General features: G+C 48.3%; 1 non-coding gene across 1 annotated transcript; it reads left to right on the forward strand.

Annotated features, from left to right (window-relative positions):
• The first annotated feature begins 968 nt into the window (after window positions 1-968).
• Window positions 969-1122, forward strand: LOC146862663 (5.8S ribosomal RNA). Its single transcript, XR_014978643.1, has one exon. It is a non-coding gene; the product is annotated as a 5.8S ribosomal RNA (ribosomal RNA).
• Window positions 1123-13268: the final 12146 nt, after the last annotated feature.

Below are 13268 nucleotides of genomic sequence, written 5' to 3' on the forward strand. Positions count from 1 at the left end.
ACAGCAGAGCGGCCCAAGCGACCGACGGCGCAAGCCCAAAGCCCTCAGCCGCCTCCTGCAAGCACACTGTAGGCACAGGGCCCGGCCCTGGCACGCCCCAGCCGTTGGAGCGGTCTGTGGCCGCATGGGACGCTTGGGTGAGGACCGGGCCTCGGCGGGTCTTCCTCTGCCGGGGGAGGACCCGACCGACTGAGGGACAGGGGACGGAGGCCCTGTCTTTTTCTCTGGGAGGGGCACAACAGTGGGCCCTCCCGGGACAGAACCCATGCTCACCCTGCATGAACCCCGCAGTGGGGGACACGTAATGGCAGTGCCTCCCTGGGCTGGGATCACCCCCCCCACCCTAAAAAGGCCCTGCTGCACTGGGTCCTCCCAAACCCGAGTCCCGGCTTGTCTGGGCTTCGGGCAAACGAGTAGCAGCCATTCTCGCTCAGCAGGCCAGCTTGGAAGAAAAGGAGCTGAGGGTCTGCGAGAGGACACCCGGCTGCACTCGATGGGAGGCGTGTGGGATGGGGATCCACCTGCCTCTTCCCTTCCAGCACCTCCGACCTGGGCAAGGGTGGGGTGGCACTGTTTGGGGCTGCCTGGCAACAGACGGCTGACGTTCAGGTGGGACGACGGTCCCTCGTTGCCAGGTACCCGGTTTGACCCGGTCCCGTGCGGCCGGGCCGGGCCGAGGCATTTGAAGACTCGCGCAGTCCCTCCCAGTTAACCCAGGAGGGACTGGTGGCAGTTGGGCTGCTGCCTGCTTCTGTTGCTCCGGGAGCCCCCTTCCTCGCCCGCTACTCCCGGGTCGAGCGCCTGATAACGTTTTTTTCCTGCCAACGGTGCAGTCTGATTCCCAGAGGGGAAGACTTTAACGGGGCACCAGGTCCGTCTCGCAGCGCGGGCGGTAGAAGGATGGTGTCAACTTCCTCCCGCCTCTCCTGTGCCCACAGGTGGGCGAGCATTTTCGAAAAGTTGCCTGTGACTCTTGGCGGTGGATCACTCGGCTCGCACGTCGATGAAGAAAGCAGCTAGCTGTAAGAATTAGTGTGAATTGCAGGACACATTGATCATTGCCACTTCGAACGCACCTTGCAGCCCCGGGTTCCTCCCGTGGCTACGCCTGTCTGAGGGTCGCTCGATCGTCAATCGCCCTGGGGCTTACCCGGGACGTGGCTGGGGCTGTTGCAGGGTTAGCTCCGCTGCCTTTTGTCCCCCCACAAGGTCAGACCCCCGATTGCCCATGGCACGGTCCCTCACCAGACATTTAAGGTGAGCAAATCTAGAGTGTCACTGGTGCTGAGGGTGCTCTATGCAGAGGCTGCCTTCCATCTAAACTTGAGAACTACCCAGAGTTCTCTTCATTTTTTGCTTATAGATAGATAGATAGATAGATAGATAGATAGATAGATAGATAGATAGATAGATAGATAGATAGATAGATAGATAGATAGATAGATAGATAGATAGATAGATAGATAGATAGATAGATAGATAGATAGATAGATAGATAGATATGTGTATATATAGGGCTTGTGAAGAAGATCTTTTGATCGAAACGCGTTGCCAGTAAATACTTATCATTACATTGGTCCCTGGGGTGCAACTAGCCCACCAGCTACCTCCAGTAAGCGCCACAGAGCTGCGTTGCTGAGAGGTGTAAAAAGGGGCGTGGCCTCAGACCACCTCTCTGCAAAGCAGCCCCCTGGCGCAAACTGGAGGCTTCTGGTGGGCTAGTTGGCCCCCAGGGACCACCAGTATTCAAGGGGAATTCGTTCCCCCTTTGCAAACGCACCAGAGGGCGCGTTTGCAGAGTGCTACAAGAAGGGGGCGCAATGGGGGCTATGCGGCCCCCCTTTTTTTCCTAATATTTTGGCCCTGGGGACCCCATCCCCCAGGGCCTGCCCCCTAAATGATTTTTTAAAAATAAAATATTCAGGAAGGCTGCCGCGTGGCCCCCCTCCCAAGGCCATAATCGGCCCCGGGGACCCCATCTCCCGGGGCATTGGCCCTTCTTTAAATACATTTTTGCATATAGGAGGGGGGCTGCCTTGCCCCATCCTTAGGCCATTTATGTCCCCGGGGACCCCATCCCCAGGGCCGGCCTTTTTTTTTTTTTTTAAATTACATACTGGGGAGGGGGGCGCATGGCCCCCCTCCTGAGCCACTTGTAGCCCCGGGGACCCCATCCCCTGGGGCTGGCCCACTCCGTTGGGAACCGTAGGGGGGGGTCCCCAATCCCCCCACGGTCCCAACCGGCTCCCCGCCTCCTGCGGGAGCCGGCATTGCTTTTCCACATGGGGAGCAGCTAACATGCTGCTCCCCCTGTGGAAAAGCATTTTGCTTTGCTATTTGGATGAGAGAGCAGGTTTCCTGCTCTCTCTTCCAAATAGCAAAGCGGTTTGTTATGACAGGGCGGGAGCCGCGAGGCTCCCGCCCTGCCATAGCAAACTACAGTGTCCCGGGGTGGGCACCCTGGGACACTGCAGGAGCCGGTCCTGGGGGGTGGCGGTCCCCAGGGCCACAACATGGCTCCAGGAGGGGGGCCGCGCGTCCCCCCTCCCATATTTTACAAAGCCCCGGGGGGTGGTGGTCCCCGGGGCTGAGGGGTCCATCACGGACTCCCCATTTTGAATCTTTAGTGCCCCAGGGAGGTGGCGGTCCCCGGGGCGTGTGGGGGGGCTTGAGCCCCCCCCACACAGGGTATGTATTTATTTCAAAAAAGTCCCAGGGGGTGGCGGTCCCCGGGGCTGTGGGGGGGCTGTGTGCCCCCCCGCAATGTTAATAAAGTCGAGCCCGGGGGTGGCGGTCCCCGGGGCTCAGGGGGGCCTTAGAGGCCCCCCACATTAAACTATTAAGCCTCGGGGTGGCGGTCCCTGGGGCAGTCTGGGGGTGGATTGGGCCCCCACTTTATTTATAACATGCCCCCTGGATTTGGCCCCCGGGGGCTAATATTCACTGAAGCGTGGGCTTTTTTTTGATCGGCAGGATCCGCGCCTCCAGCGCGGATTTTGCCAATTTTAAAAAAAATATAAAATTGGGGGGGGTGCTCCGAGGGGTCCGGGGGTCCCTGTGCAGGCCTTGGGGGTCAGGGTGTTTCTACCCTGCCCCCTTTTTGCGTTTTTTTCTTCTCTTTTCCTATGCCTCGGTTCTACCGAGGCACAAGATGGCTGCCAACACTTCCTGGTTTGGAGTGTTGACAGCCAATTAGCATACAGCTCGTGCTCGGCAGGGTGCGTGGATCCACCGCGCCCATAGATATATCTATGATTTTACTTTTGACTTTCTCAGGAACTACTGAACAGATTTACACCATTTAAGCAAAAGGCACGAGTGTGAACCAAGGGCTACCTTTTTGCCAAATTTGGTGTAATTCCGTTCAGCAGTTCGGGCTGTAGCTGTGACTAACGGTCCCTATGGAAAATTGCATTGGGAGAACACGTTTTGGGACCCCCCTCTTTTCTCGGCCCCCCATTGACGAATCACCCCGAGACTTTCAGGATAGGAGCGGACCGGAGCAGGCCACGAGTTTTGAAAATTTTGCCAAGTTTCGTCAACCGGCGCCAAAGTTATTCCAAATAGAATGTTGCGGATTTCTTATGCATAATAGGTCCTAACTATAACTACCAGTAGGTAATATATATATATATTATCTACTGGCGGTCGCCAGTAGATAGTTATAGTTTGGACCGAGTTCCCATAGGAAATCTGAAAATTCTATTTTGAATAACTTTGGCGCCGGTTGACTTATCTTCGTGAAATGTTCAAAACTAATGGGGCGCTCCGCTCAGCTCCTACCCTGAAAGTCTCGGGGTGATTCGTCAAGTGGGGGCTGAGAAAAAAGGGGGGTCCCAAAACGAGTTTTCCCCATGCATTTTCCCATAGGACCTTTAGTCGAAGGTACAGCCCGAACGGCTGAACAGAATTACTTGAAATTTGGCAAAGAGGTAGTCCTCAGGTCAGGCATGTGCCTTTTGCATATATCGTGTCAATCTGTTCAGTAGTTCCTGAGAAAATCAAAAGTAAAATCACATATATATCTGGGCGGAGCCTAACCACACATCTCACCGTGAGATCTGATTGGCTGTCAGCACTTCATCCAAGAAGTGTTGGCAGCCATCTTGGGACCAATATACATGATAGCACCTCATTAAAAACATTGCAGTTAATAGAAGGTTTTAAGACTTTAGTTACATTATAAATCATTTGTTGATGGTCCCATACTCATTTTAGGAATTGTGGTGTGTTCTATGGTGATTTTACCATGTGAAAAAGCCTTCTGCTGTGATATCATGAATCATGTTTGAGAGAAAACTATTTTCTCATGCTTTTTCCACAGAGGTTTGGAAGGTGATCTATAAGCTAAACTGAGAGCATATTTTCTGTAAATTCACATTATCTTTCTCAGTCATGTGAGAATGAAGTCTGACATTCTCAGTAAAACATGTACATCCAACAAGGGCAGAGACTGTCAGTTGATTCCTTTGTGTTCTACTGCAGCTTCCCAGAGTGTTCTAAAGAACAACTAGAGTGCTAACAGTCCTACTTATGACAAACGTATGGCACACCTGAAGCCATCTTGATTGGAATAAAGTGGTAACTCTTAAAACATTTAATTGAACAAGGAACAAAATGAGGGGGTTCATTTTGCCATAGAAAGTATTATTAGTGCTGCAGAAAGAAAAATTAGGGCACATTTTGAGTGACTTCTCAAATCCTCTTCTATTTCATAAAAAAATTCTGACATGCAGACTGAAACATGCACTTTCAATACCAGCAGCAGACTTCCCTGGTGAGCAGTAGCTTTACTACAGTGATCTAATAAGCAACTAGAGTGCTAACATTCTGAATTTATGGCAAATGTGTGACACATCTGAATGCCTTCTTGATGGAACCAAAGTAAAAAACTGAAAGTATTTCCTACTGAGGAGACTGTAGTACATGAGGAAATTAGGAAACTTCATAACAAATAAGTCTCCCAAAATGGCCACCAGAGACAAAAGAGCCCAAATGTAGCCCAAATATCACCAAGATGTAGCCCAAGTATAGCCCAATGGCAGAATATCCCAGAGTGTTCTAACGAACAACTAGAGCGCTAACAGTCTTACTTATGACAAAAGTATGGCACACCTGAAGCCATCTTGATTGGAATAAAGTGGTAACACTTAAAACATTTAATTTACAAAGGAACAAAATGAGGGGGTTCATTTTGCCATAGAAATTATGATTAGTGCTGCAGAAAGAAAAATTAGGGCACATTTTGACTTCTCAAATCCTCTTCTATTTCATAAAAAAATTCTGACATGCAGACTGAAGCATGCACTTTGAATACCAGCAGCAGACTTCCCTGGTGAGCAGTAGCTTTACTACAGTGATCTAATGAGCAACTAGAGTGCTAACATTCAAAATTTATGGCAAATGTGTGACACATCCGAATGCCTTCTTGATGGAACCAAAGTAAAAAACTGAAAGTATTTCCTACTGAGGAGACTGCAGTAAATGAGGAGATTAGGAAACTTCATAACAAATAAATCTCCCAAGATGGTCACCAGAGACAAAAGAGCCCAAATGTAGCCCAAATATCACCCAGATGTAGCCCAAGTATAGCCCAATGACAGAATGTCCCAGAGTGTTCTAACGAACAACTAGAGCGCTAACAGTCTTACTTATGACAAAAGTATGGCGCACCAGAAGCCATCTTGATTGTAATAAAGTGGTAACACTTAAAACATTTGATTTACAAAGGAACAAAATGAGGGGGTTCATTTTGCCATAGAAATTATGATTAGTTCTGCAGAAAAAAAAATTAGGGCACATTTTGACTTCTCAAATCCTCTTCTATTTCATAAACAAATTCAGACATGCAGACTGACACATGCACTTTGAATACCAGCAGCAGACTTCCCTGGTGAGCAGTTGTTTTACTACAGTGATCTAATGAGTAACTAGAGTGCTAACATTCAGAATTTATGGCAAATGTGTGACACATCTGAATGCCTTCTTGATGGAACCAAAATAAAAAACTGAAAGTATTCCCACTGAGGAGACTGCAGTAAAGGAGGAAATTAGGAAACTTCATAACAAATAAATCTCCCAAGATGGCCACCAGAGACAAAAGAGCCCAAATGTAGCCCAAATATCACCAAGATGTAGCCCAAGTATAGACCGATGACAGAATGTCCCAGAGTGTTCTTAAGAACAACTAGAGCGCTTACTGTCTTACTTATGACAAAAGTATGGCGCATCTGAAGCCATCTTGATTGGAATAAACTGGTAAAACTTAAAACTTCATAACAAATACATCTCCCAAGATGGCCACCAGAGACAAAAGAGCCCAAATGCAGCACAAATATCACCCAGATGTAGCCCAAATGTAGCCCAATGACAGAAGTGTGCAAAACACTTATTTTTTGTGTATTTGCAGTTTTATATAGTGCAGACTTGTCAGGTATTGGAGTGCTTTACATGAGCATTGGTTACATCACACAAGATCAAATTCATTTTGGTTGTAGACATGGGGAGATCAAGTGATTTGGCCAGAATCACAGAATGTTGAGCTGAAGCAGAAACTCCAACCTGGTTCCCCAGTTGCAAAGACTGCAGCTCTGGAAGTAACACCACATCCTCTCCCCTAGGTGCAACATTTAATCAAGTGGTCAACTGAATAAAAAAACATAAAGATTACAAATAATTTAAAAGTTCTTTGTCGCTATTTGAAAACTCAGAAAATATGTCCTCATTTTAGTTTTTTAGAGCACTAACCATAATTTTGATGCAAATAAGACCCTCCCATATATGTAATTTCTAAAGGAAATACTCTAGGTATTACAGTTTTGATCACATCAAAATTACATCAGGCGTTCCACACTTTTGTAATAAATATAGAATGTTAGCAATCTAGTTGTTCATTGGGATACTGTTGAGAGGCAGAGGCCAGGGGCACAGACTCTGAAAATTGAAGGCAGGTAGGAGAGTGCAGAGGCAACAATTTTACCACACTGGGCAGGCAGGAAGGGCAGTGGCAGCACAACAGACTATGGAGGGCAGTGGAAAGGGGGGCAGGGGCAACAAACCAACAATACAGGACTGGCAAGAAAGGCGGTGGCAATATAATAGACCTTTGTGGGCAGAAGGAAGAGGCAGTGGTAGTACAACCATACATGCCAACAGACCAGTTTCAGCCAGGAAACGTCCAATGTTTTTAAGCTCAAATGGGCTTTATTTGATCTGTCTCCTGTCTACAATCTCCTCTTTTTCAATGTAACTCAAAGGGGAAAATCAATACCCCAGTTTTTTTTCAAAATCTCCCTCTTACCAAGTTCAAAATGTTCGCAAGTATGGTACATTGGATCATGGTAGGCAGGAGGAGTTGGGGTAGGGACATGGACTCGGATAACAGAGGACAGGAGGGACATGAAGAGGTGCACCAAACTGACACTACAGGACAGGCATCAGGGTTTGCAGCAGCACAATACACCACACAGCGCATGCGGGACGGGAGTGCAGCACAACAATCCATAGAAAGCAATAGGGAGAGGACAGGACCATGCACATGGACAACAGAGAACAGAGGGGAAAGAGGCAATGGTAGCTAGCTGACCATAATGGACAGACAGGAGAGAAAGCTGCAGCATAACAGACCATAAATGGCGGAGGGACGGATCAGGGGCATTACAATGGAACAGACAAGCCAGGAGGGAGGGAATAGGGGTCTGCACATGGAAACAGAGGGCTCGGGGCAAGGGGGCAGGGCAGGAGCAGCAAGATGACCATGGAGGTCAGGCAGGATGGGCACTAGAAACAAGACACACCATGGAGAGCAACAATGAGACTATGATGGCATACACACAGACCATGGAGGGAAGGTGGGAGGGGGTCAGGGGCAGCTAGCTGACCAAACAGGGAAGGTGGGAGGGGCCATGGCAGCACAGTAGACCATGCATGGCAAGCGGGAGGGTTAGTGGCAGCACAATGGCTATGATGGGCAGGAAGGAGGGTGCAGGGGCATGCACAAAGGACCATGGAGGATAGAAGGGAGGGTCAGGACCTGGCACAGACAAGAGAGTTCAGGGGAAGGGGCTTCGCAACAGACCGCGCGGGGCAGGCAGGAGGAGCAGTTGCAGCACAACAGACCAGGGAGGGCAGAAGGGTGTGGCAGTAAAATGGACCTTGGAGGACAGGAGGAAGGGGATAGGGGCATGGCATGTGGACAGGCAGGGTGGAGGTGGAGGTGGCAGGGACAAGTTACAGTCATCTGACAATGCTAGGCAGGTGGGAGGGGAGTGGCAGCTCAACAGAACACTCAGAGTAGATAGGAGTGGCAGGTCCATGGTACATGGTGGGCAAAAAGGATGGAGCAGGGGCATGCACAAAGACATCGGAGGGCAGGGGGAAGGAGAATAGGGGTGGCAAGCTAAGCACAGAGGCTAAGCCGGAGGTCAATGATGGGCCATAGAATTGGGCAATGGAGGGCAGGTGGAGTGGACTGGTACATCATGCTAAATGGAGGGCAGTGGCAGCACATCAGACCATGCATGGCAGGAGGGAGGAGGCTAGTCAGTGGATTCAGACAACAGAGGATAGGGAGGAGGTGGATGGGGCAGCAAGCTAACTGTTCAGAGAAGGTGGGTATTAGGAACTTTATTGTTTTTAAAATGTGTGTCTGTGCGAACTACTTAAAATATGAACAAGTATGCAGCATAATCTCACTTTTATTCAGGAAGAAGAGGACGTTTGTGACTGTGACTCCGGGCTCACTTAGCAGAAACAGCCCCTGACCCTCCACCCCCCATCGCAAAATGTAATGCCCGTGAAAAGGGTAGGTGGATGCAGTGTTATATAGAACATAGTCCTGAGAGCACGATTGAAAATGAAAACTAGATATAGTATATGGTATAAACTATGCACCAAAAAGTGTGATATAAGATGAACCGGGGCTTGAAATATAATATGCAATACATTGTGCGGAATGACAGATTCATTGGAGAGCGCGAGATAGCACAGGCACTAGCGTGTGCTATGCAATATGCGCCTTGGAGTGTAATATGCACAGGGCAGTGTTGTGTAACCTAACTAGTCTCTAAAGTTGTAATATAAAATATGTGCTGGGGAGTGTAACGTTGCATATGCACTGTGACAAAGATATGGATCCCAGATTGTAATATGTATGGCATAGCGCTGTGCGTTATAACATAGGCATCGAGGAAGGCATGTTAGATGGGGCAATATAACCCGTGCGAAGGCAAGTGTGGCATGACATATTCACGGGGTGGTGTTACAGTGCACATGGGCTAGAGAGTGTCATAGCATATGCACTAGCTGGTGGAATACAACACAGAGGTGTGAGGCACTCGGCGGGCACTGGTGGGTGTAACACAGCATTGGGCTCAGCCCGGAGCACGCTGTGACTCTCAAGTGAGATTCATCTCCTTTCCAGAGAGTAAAATAAAAAGCATTACACATCCGGTGGTGGATGTGTATTTTATTAACCGTGAGGGGGGTCTCTTGCATAGTTTGGTCGAATTTTTGTCGAATCCCCTTTGAATGGCTTGGTGTGCGTGTATATTAAATGTGCCCGTCAATAGCTATCCATGTTTGTATAAATAAACGACAAGGGTGTCTACTTGGAGAGTACCCACTGGCGGGGACGCCGGGATTAGGCACGGTGGGTCGTCAGACACGTCAGAGCTTCACTAGCGGTGTAAATACATTCCACGTGGATTCATTCTATGCATAGTCGCCTTTAAATGAATATCACGCAAATCGTCATGGTGATAGGTACATACGGTTTGTCCAGCATGTCCTAGGTGTTTCTATAAATATATATATTTTTCTAAATAATAAAAAACAAAGGGATGGGGTCCCCGGGGCCATAAGTGGCCTGAGGAGGGGGGCCACGCAACCCCCTCCTAAAGAATAAAAAAAAAAAAGGCCATGACCCGTGGGTTGGGGTCCCCGGGGCTGATTAAGACCTTGGGAGGGCCAAATTAATTTTTTTCAACAAAAAAAATGAGGGTGCAGACCCTGGGGGATGGGGTCCCCAGGGCCAGTAAATTAGAAAAAGAAGGGGGGCCACACAGCCCTCCTTCTTAAAAAATAAAATAAATAAAAGACCGGCATCGCGCCGGAGGCCACGCCCCCTCCTTGCAGCACTCTGCAAACACGCCCCCTGGCCAGTTGTAAGTTGGGGAATTAATTCCCCTTCAATACTGAGGGTCCCTGAGGGCCAACTAGCCCAACAGGTATCTCCAGTATGCGCCAGGGAGCTGCGTTACAGACAGGTTTTCTGAGGCCACGCCCCTTTTTACACCTCTATGCAACGCAGCTCTGTGGCGCTTACTGGAGGTACCTAGTGGGCTAGTTTGACCCTAGGGACCCTTAGGATTCAAGGGGACTTAATCTCTCAACTGAGAACGGCCACAGGGCACGTTTACACAGTGGTGAAGGGAGGGGACGGGGCCTGAGGTGACGTGTGCAAACGCCCTGTGGCGCGTTTTAAGTTGGGGAAATAATTCCCTTTCAATCCTGAGGGACACTGGGGGCCAACTAGCCCACAAGGTGCTTCCAGTAAGCGCCACTGCGCTGCGTTGCAGAGAGGTGGTCTAGGCTGTGCCCCTTTTTACATCTCTCTGCAACGCAGCTCTGTGGCGCTTACTGGAGGTACCTAGTGGTGTAGTTGGACCCTAGGGACCCTCAGGATTCAAGGGGACTTAATCTCCCAACTTAAAACAGCCACAGGGCGTGTTTACACAGTGGGGAAGTGAGGGGACGGGCCTGAGGTGACGTGTGCAAACACGCCCTGTGGCGCGTTTTAAGAGGTAGTTTTAATCCCCTGCCCTATTATATACTAGGGGCTTACAGAGGAGGTCATGCTGATCACACGGTGATCCCAACGCATAGTGTTCCCTAGTGTATGTAGGTGGTTTCACTGTATTCTGAGTGTCTTTTAACATAGCACTGGCTCTAGGACTGGTTAGTCAGACTCAGTTACCACCAGTATCCGTCTGAAAAAGTTGAGGGTACAGGATGATTTTGCAACAAGGCTTCTTTCTGCTCTTCTGTTTGTTCTTTCTGCACGTTATCCTTCTTCCTGCACTTTTCTTCGTCTTTGAGGACTTCTGTTGCTTTTTTCTGCATTTCTTTTTTTTCTTTCTGTGCGTTTTTTCTTCTTTCTTCACATGTCCTATCTCTGTAGGCATAGTTAGAAATTAGCATTTAAAAAACCTTTGAAATTCACTGAAAAAACCATAGGTTTTAGGCACGTTATAGTTAGGAATTAGCATTTAAAAAACCTTAGAAATTCACTGAAAAAACCATAGGTTTCAGGGGCGTTATAGTTAGCTGGAATTTTCACTCGTACAAAACCATTGAAATTCCCCCGTTATAGTTAGTTCAGCTAACTATAACTCGCGCGCCCGCAATGCACTGCTGATGACGTCACATATTACATCACTTATGACATGGTCAGTGACATTAGCTGAACTAACTATAACGGGGGAATTTCAATGGTTTTGTACGAGTGAAAAGTCCAGCTAACTATAACGCCGCTGAAACCTATGGTTTTTTCAGTGAATTTCTAAGGTTTTTTAAATGCTAATTCCTAACTATAACGTGCCTAAAACCTATGGTTTTTTCAGTGAATATATATATATATATATATATATATATCTCCAAGCTCCAAAGTACCCAACGTACCAGGAGCACTCGAACAGCAACATACTCATTTTTATGGTATACAATCCTGTGGAAATGTACCCAAAAGTGGGCACACTGGTGCAGGGTCACCCTCTTGTCCATGGGTCCAAAGACCAACTCAATAGAGATCGGCACTGGAGTTGAAATAAAATAACAAGTTTATTAATCATTTATGAATGGGACCACGTCCACACAACACTCTCAAGTGCTGCAGGAGGTAGCACCCTGAACTCACAAACCATCGCTCTTATATACTGGTTTTCTGCAATGTAAGCATGTGGACAGAAATGGAAAGAACAAGTTTAGAAATAGCTATCAGCAAACAAGGGCAGATGGATAACCACTTTTTCAGCAAATAGGGAGGGGGAGCAAAAATGCTTATGGCAGCAGTAAACAGTCAACAGATAACATCTAAGACCAGGTGCACCGGCAGCTACAAACCCCCAGCACATACACTGCTTAGCCATGTCAGGAGGTCAACTAAACTAGATGACACAAGCAGAGTGAAAAGCCAAACAGCAGCGCACGAAAGAATTACGAAGGAAACGAAATGGACACCACAGTGAAAATAGCTAATCCTTATGCTATGTAAGATATTACACGTTTCCACAGACGACCCTTTTAGCATAAGCTAAGACATTTTCTTATGCTTTAAAAGGGGTACGATAAACATCATGGATGTCAATTAACATTATATCACAGATTTCTCGTTTCTTTGCTGAACGGGCATTTACATTTTGAACATTCATTTTACATGATAGACAAGTAGTACCAGTGGAAATACAGAGGGAACAAAGAATTGGCCCACATTGAATAATGAGCAACAAGAGAAGAGAATTGCAATAATTATGAATAAGGCCGACAATATTTTCAAACCCCATTCAGAACCATCCAGTCCAAGTCCATGTTCCTGAGTCTTGATGTATCTCAGTGGCTATTTTATGCATTTTAGAAATGGCATCATAAACAGAAGGGGCGTGGTCAGGGATAAACACGCAGCAACTACTCCCGATAATGCGACATGCTCCACCACGATCAGCTAAGATCACATCTAATACCATTGGAGTTTCCTTTTGATTCCTGTTGAAACATTGTTACCTGCTGTGTTACAGCCGAGCTCTTCTGGCCGTATTGAAGCTCCCGCTGTTGGTCTCTGCTTGGGCCGTGTGGACGAAGGAAGAAGGGAAGAAAACTACCTTTCCCAGGCACCCTCTGCATACCTCACCTGTGCCTTGGGCCGCCTCCCGGACCTCCCGCCCGCAGGCGTTACGAAAGACCTCGCGGAACCCGCTGGCGCGGGTCCCGCTTTGCCTTGGAGTTTCCTTTTGATTCCTGTTGAAACATTGTTACCTGCTGTGTTACAGCCGAGCTCTTCTGGCCGTATTGAAGCTCCCGCTGTTGGTCTCTGCTTGGGCCGTGTGGACGAAGGAAGGAGGGAAGAAAACTACCTTTCCCAGGCACCCTCTGCATACCTCACCTGTGCCTAGGGCCGCCTCCCGGACCACCCGCCCGCAGGCGTTACAAAAGACCTTGCGGAACCCGCTGGCACGGGTCCCGCTTTGCCTTGGAGTTTCCTTTTGATTCCTGTT

The sequence above is a fragment of the Triturus cristatus genome, chromosome 2_2, assembly GCF_964204655.1.
Source record: "Triturus cristatus chromosome 2_2, aTriCri1.1, whole genome shotgun sequence".
NCBI lineage: Eukaryota > Metazoa > Chordata > Amphibia > Caudata > Salamandridae > Triturus > Triturus cristatus.